This window comes from Alosa pseudoharengus, unplaced genomic scaffold (assembly GCF_046254945.1).
Source record: "Alosa pseudoharengus isolate Yale_2024_CS ecotype anadromous, Long Island Sound unplaced genomic scaffold, YU_APseudo_1.1 YU_APseudo_1.1_scf_6, whole genome shotgun sequence".
Lineage (NCBI taxonomy): Eukaryota > Metazoa > Chordata > Actinopteri > Clupeiformes > Clupeidae > Alosa > Alosa pseudoharengus.
Window position 1 is genome coordinate 38,594,677 of NW_027468848.1, and position 14,988 is coordinate 38,609,664.

The following is a 14,988-nucleotide window of genomic DNA, read 5'->3' on the forward strand; positions in this document are numbered from 1 at the left end:
AACGTATCAGAATCTCAGAAATAATCACGTAATGCAGCCAGTTTAAGATTTTTTAAGAAGTCAGATTTTTTAAAGGCAATCAAATTTCTGCTGACTCTCTTCTGGCTGCGGTTAAAGGCCAGCGCCTCCTGAGAGGCCTGAAGGGTCAGTTCTGAGGTTGTTGGCTACTGGAACCGAAAAAAGGACTGCATTTTCTTAAAAGACAATGTGACTGAAGTGCGGGCAAAGTTTGCACAGAAGTGTACGATTTTTCCCACCCTCATCGACCTCGTCATAAAACTTGTTTAAATGATCACACGACGCCTCCTTGCTGCTTTGTTGTCTACATCAGCATTTCTCAAACTTCTTTGACCTGAGGCCCAGTCAAGGCATACTTTGGGGTCATAGGGCCCACCTACATGAACCCACCCCCTCCTCCCAACCCCTATCAAATTGTAATGATATCACAATTATTATTTTTATACTATATTGCCTACATGCACTTCAAAACAGTCAATGTTTAAAGTGCTAAGATTGTTTACAAAAGTTTGTGAAAGCATGCACATCAGAGTACTGCTTTACTAATGTAAAATATAATTAGGCCTACACTAGTTTCATTGTTTTTGCATTGTTGCATGATTGATATGCTATTTAATTACATTTCATTTGAATGCCTGAATGTAAGAATTCAGGAAACACAATACCAGCTTTTAACATTTCTGTTGTTAGTTTATGTAAATCACATAACACATGAACTGTTTACATACTACTGATAGCCCATTACTGTACACAATAATACTGTGCCCATTCATTAACATATATTAAACATCAGGCGTCTTGTTTACACATTTAAACCATATTTGCACTTCGAATTTCGCTTCCAAACTGTAATAACTACATCTACAAAGTCTAAAGAAGATAACCATGTAGTCTGTTCATAGATAAGATCAATTTTGACAGAACTACAGACTTCGTGAAAGTAGCCTAGTAGTCCTACATAAAAGGCTCCATATTCACTTCATTGCAAAATCGCGGTTGGTCTGTTTACACACTAAAACCATATTTACACTTTGAAATTCGCTTCCAAATTGTAGTAACTACATCTACGAAGTCTAAGGAAGATAATCATGTAGTATGTTCACAGATAAGATACATTTTGACAGAACTACAGACTTCGTGAAAGTAGCCTGGAAGCCCTACATAAAAGGCTCCATTAACTTCATTGCAAAATCGCGGTTGGTCTGTTTACACACTAAAACCATATTTACACTTCGAAATTCGCTTCCAAATTGTAGTAACTACATCTACGAAGTCTAAGGAAGATAATCATGTAGTATGTTCACAGATAAGATACATTTTGACAGAACTACAGACTTCGTGAAAGTAGCCTAGAAGCCCTACATAAAAGGCTCCATTAACATCATTGCAAAATCGCGGTTGGTCTGTTTACACACTAAAACCATATTTACACTTCGAAATTCGCTTCAAAATTGTAGTAACTACATCTACGAAGTCTAAGGAAGATAACCTTGTAGTCTGTTCAACGATAAGATACATTTTGACAGAACTACAGACCTCGTAAAAGTAGTACCTAAAATTAGTGTGATAAATGGCCATCACGTAGCCTAAAGCATATAGCACTAGCATATGACAACAGCAAATAGCTAACGTTTACGTTAGCCTAACTTACTTATCGTTGACGTTGACCCGACACGTTTATAAGTTAGACCATAGACTGATAAGGACGTCCATCAAAATTCCGTGTGTATCCTGTGTATCTTTCGTGCTGCTATCCTGTTGCCTTTTCCCTGTTGTTCCGGCAACAAGGTTTTTACGCGATATTTGCCACATCCCAGAGAGTTGTTGTTTGGTGGGTCAGGTGACGAGCCGTCGAATCACAGCACAGCACCCAGAATGCATTGCAACACACCGTCTTAAAGGGACTCATCGTTAGGTCGGCTTTAAATAGCATACAGAACCTATAGTAATATAACGTTGTCTGTAAGCTCCACAGATCGTGGCAGGACAATTGAATTGAGTGTGGACTTCTTGCCGGGCAATAATGAGTAACTTAACTTGAATAGTGATGCGTGGATGTGCATAGTGTCTGTATGAATGCGTGTTTCTCAATGTAATAATCTGAACAACTGTACACATGACTGTGTTTGAATGGAGCTAGCTGGGCATAGAACTGGGCTGAATGGATTGGGGAAATACTTTATTTATTTATTTTTTTAATGACCTATATGAACATGGTTTGGCTTTACATTACCTTTACACTTAGTGCTGGCAAGGCATTGAACTGGGCTTCATTCGAGGATTCCAACGGTACCTCATTCATGAAAATCGGACATACTGGTCAAAAGTTACATGCACACACCTTCATATACACAGACAGCCCAGCCCAGCCCATTAGAGCTCTGCCAGGTGGCTTAGAACTCTTCCAGGTGCAAGCTTAAGCAATTAGAGCTGTGATGTCACAATCGAAATTTGAATTCTGAACATTCCGCCATTCATTTCAATGGGCCCAAAAAACGCAGAAAAACGGGAATACCGTGAAAACGACAAGGGCCAGCGACACGAAAGCAACAAGCAAGTTACACCGGTTCGGGCCTGAATTTTTGGAGTTCGAACTGCGTCGATAGCTCAAACGGTCTAGGAGCAGTAGTTCGGCCAAAAAGTGGGTGAAAAGGAATAATAAATAAACTAGAATTGCGGTTCCGAGGAACTGCAAGAGTGGGTTTGATCAGTGGCACGGAACTCGGCCTCATCCAAGGATTCCAACGGTACCTCATTTATGAAAATCGGGCACACGGATCAAAAGTTGTCTGCATTAACGCAACATCCAATAAGCTAAAACGCATAAATAACATGGTTGCTATGCTGGTTGCTATGGTGGTCGCTAGGTTGACATTACAGGGGTGGTTTCTAGGTTGTTGCTAGGGTAATTAGTTAGTTGCTAGTAAGCCATCTTAAGCTGACTGCATAAAGTGATTATTTTAAGAGATACATTTTCAAACCAGAACTGTGTATAGGTCATGGTTAAAAACGTATCAGAATCTCAGAAATAATCACGTAATGCAGCCAGTTTAAGATTTTTTAAGAAGTCAGATTTTTTAAAGGCAATCAAATTTCTGCTGACTCTCTTCTGGCTGCGGTTAAAGGCCAGCGCCTGCTGAGAGGCCTGAAGGGTCAGTTCTGAGGTTGTTGGCTGCTGGAACCGAAAAAAGGACTGCATTTTCTTAAAAGACAATGTGACTGAAGTGCGGGCAAAGTTTGCACAGAAATGTACGATTTTTCCCACCCTCATCGACCTTGTCATAAAACTTGTTTAAATGATCACACGACGCCTCCTTGCTGCTTTGTTGTCTACATCAGCATTTCTCAAACTTCTTTGACCTGAGGCCCAGTCAAGGCATACTTTGGGGTCATAGGGCCCACCTACATGAACCCACCCCCTCCTCCCAACCCCTATCAAATTGTAATGATATCACAATTATTATTTTTATACTATATTGCCTACATGCACTTCAAAACGGTCAATGTTTAAAGTGCTAAGATTGTTTACAAAAGTTTGTGAAAGCATGCACATCAGAGTACTGCTTTACTAATGTAAAATATAATTAGGCCTACACTAGTTTCATTGTTTTTGCATTGTTGCATGATTGATATGCTATTTAATTACATTTCATTTGAATGCCTGAATGTAAGAATTCAGGAAACACAATACCAGCTTTTAACATTTCTGTTGTTAGTTTATGTAAATCACATAACACATGAACTGTTTACATACTACTGATAGCCCATTACTGTACACAATAATACTGTGCACATTCATTAACATATATTAAACATCAGGCGTCTTGTTTACACATTTAAACCATATTTGCACTTCGAATTTCGCTTCCAAACTGTAATAACTACATCTACAAAGTCTAAAGAAGATAACCATGTAGTCTGTTCATAGATAAGATCAATTTTGACAGAACTACAGACTTCGTGAAAGTAGCCTAGTAGTCCTACATAAAAGGCTCCATATTCACTTCATTGCAAAATCGCGGTTGGTCTGTTTACACACTAAAACCATATTTACACTTCGAAATTCGCTTCCAAATTGTAGTAACTACATCTACTAAGTCTAAGGAAGATATCTATGAACATACTACATGGTTAAGATACATTTTGACAGAACTACAGACTTCGTGAAAGTAGCCTAGTAGCCCTACATAAAAGGCTCCATTAACTTCATTGCAAAATCGCGGTTGGTCTGTTTACACACTAAAACCATATTTACACTTCGAAATTCGCTTCCAAATTGTAGTAACTACATCTACTAAGTCTAAGGAAGATATCTATGAACATACTACATGGTTAAGATACATTTTGACAGAACTACAGACTTCGTGAAAGTAGCCTAGTAGCCCTACATAAAAGGCTCCATTAACTTCATTGCAAAATCGCGGTTGGTCTGTTTACACACTAAAACCATATTTACACTTCGAAATTCGCTTCCAAATTGTAGTAACTACATCTACGAAGTCTAAGGAAGATATCTATGAACATACTACATGGTTAAGATACATTTTGACAGAACTACAGACTTCGTGAAAGTAGCCTAGTAGCCCTACATAAAAGGCTCCATTAACTTCATTGCAAAATCGCGGTTGGTCTGTTTACACACTAAAACCATATTTACACTTCGAAATTCGCTTCCAAATTGTAGTAACTACATCTACGAAGTCTAAGGAAGATATCTATGAACATACTACATGGTTAAGATACATTTTGACAGAACTACAGACTTCGTGAAAGTAGCCTAGTAGCCCTACATAAAAGGCTCCATTAACTTCATTGCAAAATCGCGGTTGGTCTGTTTACACACTAAAACCATATTTACACTTCGAAATTCGCTTCCAAATTGTAGTAACTACATCTACGAAGTCTAAGGAAGATAAAACTGTAGTCTGTTCAACGATAAGATACATTTTGACAGAACTACAGACCTCGTAAAAGTAGTACCTAAAATCAGTGTGATAAATGGCCATCACGTAGCCTAAAGCATATAGCACTAGCATATGACAACAGCAAATAGCTAACGTTTACGTTAGCCTAACTTACTTATCGTTGACGTTGACCCGACACGTTTATAAGTTAGACCATAGACTGATAAGGACGTCCATCAAAATTCCGTGTGTATCCTGTGTATCTTTCGTGCTGCTATCCTGTTGCCTTTTCCCTGTTGTTCCGGCAACAAGGTTTTTACGCGATATTTGCCACATCCCAGAGAGTTGTTGTTTGGTGGGTCAGGTGACGAGCCGTCGAATCACAGCACAGCACCCAGAATGCATTGCAACACACCGTCTAGAAGGGACTCAGCGTTAGGTCGGCTTTAAATAGCATACAGAACCTATAGTAATATAACGTTGTCTGTAAGCTCCACAGATCGTGGCAAGACAATTGAATTGATTGAGGACTTCTTGCTGGGCAACGATGAGTAACTTGATTAGTAAAGCTGCGTGGATATGCATGATATCTGTATGAAAATGTGTTTCTCAATGTAATAATATATACAACTGTACACATGACGAAGTTCAAATGGAGCTAGCTGGTATTGGACTGGGCTGAATGGATTGGTGAAATACTTTATTTATTTTTTTTATGACCTATATGAACAAGGTTTGGCTTTAAAAAAAAGAGGAGACAGCGCTTCGCGCTGTCTCCTCTTTTTTTACATGACCTTTACACTTAGTGCTGGCAAGGCATTGAACTGGGCTGAATGGATTTGGAAAATATATATATATTTTTTTTTTAATGACCTGTATCAACATGGTTTGGCTTTAAAAAAAAGATGAGACAGCGCTTCGCGCTGTCTCATCTTTTTTTACATTACCTTTACACTTAGTGCTGGCAAGGCATTGAACTGGGCTTCATTCAAGGATTCCAACGGTACCTCATTCATGAAAATCGGACATACTGGTCAAAAGTTACATGCACACACCTTCATATACACAGACAGCCCAGCCCAGCCCATCAGAGCTCTGCCAGGTGGCTTAGAACTCTTCCAGGTGCAAGCTTAAGCAATTAGAGCTGTGATGTCACAATCGAAATTTGAATTCTGAACATTCCGCCATGCATTTCAATGGGCCCAAAAAACGCAGAAAAACGGGAATACCGCGAAAACGACAAGGGCCAGTGACACGAAATCAACAAGCAAGTTACACCGGTTCGGGCCTGAATTTTTGGAGTTCGAACCGCGTCGATAGCTCAAACGGTCTAGGAGCAGTAGTTCGGCCAAAAAGTGGGTGAACAGGAATAATAAATAACTAGAATTGCGGTTCCGAGGAACTGCAAGAGTGGGTTTGATCTGGGGCACGGAACTCGGCCTCATCCAAGGATTCCAACGGTACCTCATTTATGAAAATCGGGCACACGGATCAAAAGTTATCTGCATCAACGCAACATCCAATAAGCTAAAACGCATAAATAACGTGGTTGCTATGCTGGTTGCTAGGGCAATCATGCTGGTTGCTCAGGTGGTCGCTAGGTTAGAAGGCCAGTGCCTCCTGAGAGGCCTGAAGGGTCAGTTCTGAGGTTGTTGACTGCTGAAACCGAAAAATGGACTGCATTTTCTTAAAAGACAATGTGACTGAAGTGCGGGCAAAGTTTGCACAGAAATGTACGATTTTTCCCACCCTCATCGACCTTGTCATAAAACTTGTTTAAATGATCACACGACGCCTCCTTGCTGCTTTGTCGTCTACATCAGCCTTTCTCAAACTTCTTTGACCTGAGGCCCAGTCAAGGCATACTTTGGGGTCATAGGGCCCACCTACATGAACCTACCCCCTCCTCCCACCCCCCATCAAATTGTAATATCATCACAATTATTATTTTTTTTATACTATATTGCTATACATGCACTTCAAAACAGTCAATGTTTAAAGTGCTAAGATTGTTCACAAAAGTTTGTGAAAGCATGCACATCAGAGTACTGCTTTACTAATGTAAAATATAATTAGGCCTACACTAGTTTCATTGTTTTTGCATTGTTGCATGATTGATATGCTATTTAATTACATTTCATTTGAATGCCTGAATGTAAGAATTCAGGAAACACAATACCAGCTTTTAACATTTATGTTGTTTACAAGTTTATGTAAATCACATAACACATGAACTGTTTACATACTACTGATAGCCCATTACTGTACACAATAGATTAGTATCTTCAAATAGTCAAGGTTGTTGACTGCTGAAACCGAAAAATGGACTGCATTTTCTTAAAAGACAATGTGACTGAAGTGCGGGCAAAGTTTGCACAGAAATGTACGATTTTTCCCACCCTCATCGACCTTGTCATAAAACTTGTTTAAATGATCACACGACGCCTCCTTGCTGCTTTGTCGTCTACATCAGCCTTTCTCAAACTTCTTTGACCTGAGGCCCAGTCAAGGCATACTTTGGGGTCATAGGGCCCACCTACATGAACCCACCCCCTCCTCCCACCCCCCATCAAATTGTAATATCATCACAATTATTATTATTTTTATACTATATTGCTATACATGCACTTCAAAACAGTCAATGTTTAAAGTGCTAAGATTGTTCACAAAAGTTTGTGAAAGCATGCACATCAGAGTACTGCTTTACAAATGTAAAATATAATTAGGCCTACACTAGTTTCATTGTTTTTGCATTGTTGCATGATTGATATGCTATTTAATTACATTTCATTTGAATGCCTGAATGTAAGAATTCAGGAAACACAATACCAGCTTTTAACATTTATGTTGTTTACTAGTTTATGTAAATCACATAACACATGAACTGTTTACATACTACTGATAGCCCATTACTGTACACAATAATACTGTGCCCATTCATTAACATTAAACATCAGGCGTCTTGTTTACACATTTAAACCATATTTGCACTTCGAAATTCGCTTCCAAATTGTAGTAACTACATCTACTAAGTCTAAGGAAGATATCTATGAACATACTACATGGTTAAGATACATTTTGACAGAACTACAGACTTCGTGAAAGTAGCCTAGTAGCCCTACATAAAAGGCTCAATTAACTTCATTGCAAAATCGCGGTTGGTCTGTTTACACACTAAAACCATATTTACACTTCGAAATTCGCTTCCAAATTGTAGTAACTACATCTACGAAGTCTAAGGAAGATATCTATGAACATACTACATGGTTAAGATACATTTTGACAGAACTACAGACTTCGTGAAAGTAGCCTAGTAGCCCTACATAAAAGGCTCCATTAACTTCATTGCAAAATCGCGGTTGGTCTGTTTACACACTAAAACCATATTTACACTTCGAAATTCGCTTCCAAATTGTAGTAACTACATCTACGAAGTCTAAGGAAGATATCTATGAACATACTACATGGTTAAGATACATTTTGACAGAACTACAGACTTCGTGAAAGTAGCCTAGTAGCCCTACATAAAAGGCTCCATTAACTTCATTGCAAAATCGCGGTTGGTCTGTTTACACACTAAAACCATATTTACACTTCGAAATTCGCTTCCAAATTGTAGTAACTACATCTACGAAGTCTAAGGAAGATAAAACTGTAGTCTGTTCAACGATAAGATACATTTTGACAGAACTACAGACCTCGTAAAAGTAGTACCTAAAATCAGTGTGATAAATGGCCATCACGTAGCCTAAAGCATATAGCACTAGCATATGACAACAGCAAATAGCTAACGTTTACGTTAGCCTAACTTACTTATCGTTGACGTTGACCCGACACGTTTATAAGTTAGACCATAGACTGATAAGGACGTCCATCAAAATTCCGTGTGTATCCTGTGTATCTTTCGTGCTGCTATCCTGTTGCCTTTTCCCTGTTGTTCCGGCAACAAGGTTTTTACGCGATATTTGCCACATCCCAGAGAGTTGTTGTTTGGTGGGTCAGGTGACGAGCCGTCGAATCACAGCACAGCACCCAGAATGCATTGCAACACACCGTCTAGAAGGGACTCAGCGTTAGGTCGGCTTTAAATAGCATACAGAACCTTTAGTAATATAACGTTGTCTGTAAGCTCCACAGATCGTGGCAAGACAATTGAATTGATTGAGGACTTCTTGCTGGGCAACGATGAGTAACTTGATTAGTAAAGCTGCGTGGATATGCATGATATCTGTATGAAAGTGTGTTTCTCAATGTAATAATATATACAACTGTACACATGACGAAGTTCAAATGGAGCTAGCTGGGTATTGGACTGGGCTGAATGGATTGGTGAAATACTTTATTTTTTTTTTTTATGACCTATATGAACATGGTTTGGCTTTAAAAAAAAGAGGAGACAGCGCTTCGCGCTGTCTCCTCTTTTTTTACATGACCTTTACACTTAGTGCTGGCAAGGCATTGAACTGGGCTTCATTCAAGGATTCCAACGGTACCTCATTCATGAAAATCGGACATACTGGTCAAAAGTTACATGCACACACCTTCATATACACAGACAGCCCAGCCCAGCCCATCAGAGCTCTGCCAGGTGGCTTAGAACTCTTCCAGGTGCAAGCTTAAGCAATTAGAGCTGTGATGTCACAATCGAAATTTGAATTCTGAACATTCCGCCATGCATTTCAATGGGCCCAAAAAACGCAGAAAAACGGGAATACCGCGAAAACGACAAGGGCCAGTGACACGAAATCAACAAGCAAGTTACACCGGTTCGGGCCTGAATTTTTGGAGTTCGAACCGCGTCGATAGCTCAAACGGTCTAGGAGCAGTAGTTCGGCCAAAAAGTGGGTGAATAGGAAGATATAATAACTAGAATTGCGGTTCCGAGGAACTGCAAGAGTGGGTTTGATCTGGGGCACGGAACTCGGCCTCATCCAAGGATTCCAACGGTACCTCATTTATGAAAATCGGGCACACGGATCAAAAGTTATCTGCATCAACGCAACATCCAATAAGCTAAAACGCATAAATAACGTGGTTGCTATGCTGGTTGCTAGGGCAATCATGCTGGTTGCTCAGGTGGTCGCTAGGTTAGAAGGCCAGTGCCTCCTGAGAGGCCTGAAGGGTCAGTTCTGAGGTTGTTGACTGCTGAAACCGAAAAATGGACTGCATTTTCTTAAAAGACAATGTGACTGAAGTGCGGGCAAAGTTTGCACAGAAATGTACGATTTTTCCCACCCTCATCGACCTTGTCATAAAACTTGTTTAAATGATCACACGACGCCTCCTTGCTGCTTTGTCGTCTACATCAGCCTTTCTCAAACTTCTTTGACCTGAGGCCCAGTCAAGGCATACTTTGGGGTCATAGGGCCCACCTACATGAACCTACCCCCTCCTCCCACCCCCCATCAAATTGTAATATCATCACAATTATTATTTTTTTTATACTATATTGCTATACATGCACTTCAAAACAGTCAATGTTTAAAGTGCTAAGATTGTTCACAAAAGTTTGTGAAAGCATGCACATCAGAGTACTGCTTTACTAATGTAAAATATAATTAGGCCTACACTAGTTTCATTGTTTTTGCATTGTTGCATGATTGATATGCTATTTAATTACATTTCATTTGAATGCCTGAATGTAAGAATTCAGGAAACACAATACCAGCTTTTAACATTTATGTTGTTTACAAGTTTATGTAAATCACATAACACATGAACTGTTTACATACTACTGATAGCCCATTACTGTACACAATAGATTAGTATCTTCAAATAGTCAAGGTTGTTGACTGCTGAAACCGAAAAATGGACTGCATTTTCTTAAAAGACAATGTGACTGAAGTGCGGGCAAAGTTTGCACAGAAATGTACGATTTTTCCCACCCTCATCGACCTTGTCATAAAACTTGTTTAAATGATCACACGACGCCTCCTTGCTGCTTTGTCGTCTACATCAGCCTTTCTCAAACTTCTTTGACCTGAGGCCCAGTCAAGGCATACTTTGGGGTCATAGGGCCCACCTACATGAACCCACCCCCTCCTCCCACCCCCCATCAAATTGTAATATCATCACAATTATTATTATTTTTATACTATATTGCTATACATGCACTTCAAAACAGTCAATGTTTAAAGTGCTAAGATTGTTCACAAAAGTTTGTGAAAGCATGCACATCAGAGTACTGCTTTACAAATGTAAAATATAATTAGGCCTACACTAGTTTCATTGTTTTTGCATTGTTGCATGATTGATATGCTATTTAATTACATTTCATTTGAATGCCTGAATGTAAGAATTCAGGAAACACAATACCAGCTTTTAACATTTATGTTGTTTACTAGTTTATGTAAATCACATAACACATGAACTGTTTACATACTACTGATAGCCCATTACTGTACACAATAATACTGTGCCCATTCATTAACATTAAACATCAGGCGTCTTGTTTACACATTTAAACCATATTTGCACTTCGAAATTCGCTTCCAAATTGTAGTAACTACATCTACTAAGTCTAAGGAAGATATCTATGAACATACTACATGGTTAAGATACATTTTGACAGAACTACAGACTTCGTGAAAGTAGCCTAGTAGCCCTACATAAAAGGCTCAATTAACTTCATTGCAAAATCGCGGTTGGTCTGTTTACACACTAAAACCATATTTACACTTCGAAATTCGCTTCCAAATTGTAGTAACTACATCTACGAAGTCTAAGGAAGATATCTATGAACATACTACATGGTTAAGATACATTTTGACAGAACTACAGACTTCGTGAAAGTAGCCTAGTAGCCCTACATAAAAGGCTCCATTAACTTCATTGCAAAATCGCGGTTGGTCTGTTTACACACTAAAACCATATTTACACTTCGAAATTCGCTTCCAAATTGTAGTAACTACATCTACGAAGTCTAAGGAAGATATCTATGAACATACTACATGGTTAAGATACATTTTGACAGAACTACAGACTTCGTGAAAGTAGCCTAGTAGCCCTACATAAAAGGCTCCATTAACTTCATTGCAAAATCGCGGTTGGTCTGTTTACACACTAAAACCATATTTACACTTCGAAATTCGCTTCCAAATTGTAGTAACTACATCTACGAAGTCTAAGGAAGATAAAACTGTAGTCTGTTCAACGATAAGATACATTTTGACAGAACTACAGACCTCGTAAAAGTAGTACCTAAAATCAGTGTGATAAATGGCCATCACGTAGCCTAAAGCATATAGCACTAGCATATGACAACAGCAAATAGCTAACGTTTACGTTAGCCTAACTTACTTATCGTTGACGTTGACCCGACACGTTTATAAGTTAGACCATAGACTGATAAGGACGTCCATCAAAATTCCGTGTGTATCCTGTGTATCTTTCGTGCTGCTATCCTGTTGCCTTTTCCCTGTTGTTCCGGCAACAAGGTTTTTACGCGATATTTGCCACATCCCAGAGAGTTGTTGTTTGGTGGGTCAGGTGACGAGCCGTCGAATCACAGCACAGCACCCAGAATGCATTGCAACACACCGTCTAGAAGGGACTCAGCGTTAGGTCGGCTTTAAATAGCATACAGAACCTTTAGTAATATAACGTTGTCTGTAAGCTCCACAGATCGTGGCAAGACAATTGAATTGATTGAGGACTTCTTGCTGGGCAACGATGAGTAACTTGATTAGTAAAGCTGCGTGGATATGCATGATATCTGTATGAAAGTGTGTTTCTCAATGTAATAATATATACAACTGTACACATGACGAAGTTCAAATGGAGCTAGCTGGGTATTGGACTGGGCTGAATGGATTGGTGAAATACTTTATTTTTTTTTTTTATGACCTATATGAACATGGTTTGGCTTTAAAAAAAAGAGGAGACAGCGCTTCGCGCTGTCTCCTCTTTTTTTACATGACCTTTACACTTAGTGCTGGCAAGGCATTGAACTGGGCTTCATTCAAGGATTCCAACGGTACCTCATTCATGAAAATCGGACATACTGGTCAAAAGTTACATGCACACACCTTCATATACACAGACAGCCCAGCCCAGCCCATCAGAGCTCTGCCAGGTGGCTTAGAACTCTTCCAGGTGCAAGCTTAAGCAATTAGAGCTGTGATGTCACAATCGAAATTTGAATTCTGAACATTCCGCCATGCATTTCAATGGGCCCAAAAAACGCAGAAAAACGGGAATACCGCGAAAACGACAAGGGCCAGTGACACGAAATCAACAAGCAAGTTACACCGGTTCGGGCCTGAATTTTTGGAGTTCGAACCGCGTCGATAGCTCAAACGGTCTAGGAGCAGTAGTTCGGCCAAAAAGTGGGTGAATAGGAAGATATAATAATAATAAGAAAACTTAAGAAGAACAATAGTGGGCTTGCTCCGCAAGCCCACAGCATGGCTTTCAGCCATGCTGTGGGCTTGCTGGATCAAACCCACTAATAATAAGAAAACTTAAGAAGAACAATAGTGGGCTTGCTCCGCAAGCCCACAGCATGGCTTTCAGCCATGCTGTGGGCTTGCTGGATCAAACCCACTAATAACTAGAATTGCGGTTCCGAGGAACTGCAAGAGTGGGTTTGATCTGGGGCACGGAACTCGGCCTCATCCAAGGATTCCAACGGTACCTCATTTATGAAAATCGGGCACACGGATCAAAAGTTATCTGCATCAACGCAACATCCAATAAGCTAAAACGCATAAATAACGTGGTTGCTATGCTGGTTGCTAGGGCAATCATGCTGGTTGCTCAGGTGGTCGCTAGGTTAGAAGGCCAGTGCCTCCTGAGAGGCCTGAAGGGTCAGTTCTGAGGTTGTTGACTGCTGAAACCGAAAAATGGACTGCATTTTCTTAAAAGACAATGTGACTGAAGTGCGGGCAAAGTTTGCACAGAAATGTACGATTTTTCCCACCCTCATCGACCTTGTCATAAAACTTGTTTAAATGATCACACGACGCCTCCTTGCTGCTTTGTCGTCTACATCAGCCTTTCTCAAACTTCTTTGACCTGAGGCCCAGTCAAGGCATACTTTGGGGTCATAGGGCCCACCTACATGAACCTACCCCCTCCTCCCACCCCCCATCAAATTGTAATATCATCACAATTATTATTTTTTTTATACTATATTGCTATACATGCACTTCAAAACAGTCAATGTTTAAAGTGCTAAGATTGTTCACAAAAGTTTGTGAAAGCATGCACATCAGAGTACTGCTTTACTAATGTAAAATATAATTAGGCCTACACTAGTTTCATTGTTTTTGCATTGTTGCATGATTGATATGCTATTTAATTACATTTCATTTGAATGCCTGAATGTAAGAATTCAGGAAACACAATACCAGCTTTTAACATTTATGTTGTTTACAAGTTTATGTAAATCACATAACACATGAACTGTTTACATACTACTGATAGCCCATTACTGTACACAATAGATTAGTATCTTCAAATAGTCAAGGTTGTTGACTGCTGAAACCGAAAAATGGACTGCATTTTCTTAAAAGACAATGTGACTGAAGTGCGGGCAAAGTTTGCACAGAAATGTACGATTTTTCCCACCCTCATCGACCTTGTCATAAAACTTGTTTAAATGATCACACGACGCCTCCTTGCTGCTTTGTCGTCTACATCAGCCTTTCTCAAACTTCTTTGACCTGAGGCCCAGTCAAGGCATACTTTGGGGTCATAGGGCCCACCTACATGAACCCACCCCCTCCTCCCACCCCCCATCAAATTGTAATATCATCACAATTATTATTATTTTTATACTATATTGCTATACATGCACTTCAAAACAGTCAATGTTTAAAGTGCTAAGATTGTTCACAAAAGTTTGTGAAAGCATGCACATCAGAGTACTGCTTTACAAATGTAAAATATAATTAGGCCTACACTAGTTTCATTGTTTTTGCATTGTTGCATGATTGATATGCTATTTAATTACATTTCATTTGAATGCCTGAATGTAAGAATTCAGGAAACACAATACCAGCTTTTAACATTTATGTTGTTTACTAGTTTATGTAAATCACATAACACATGAACTGTTTACATA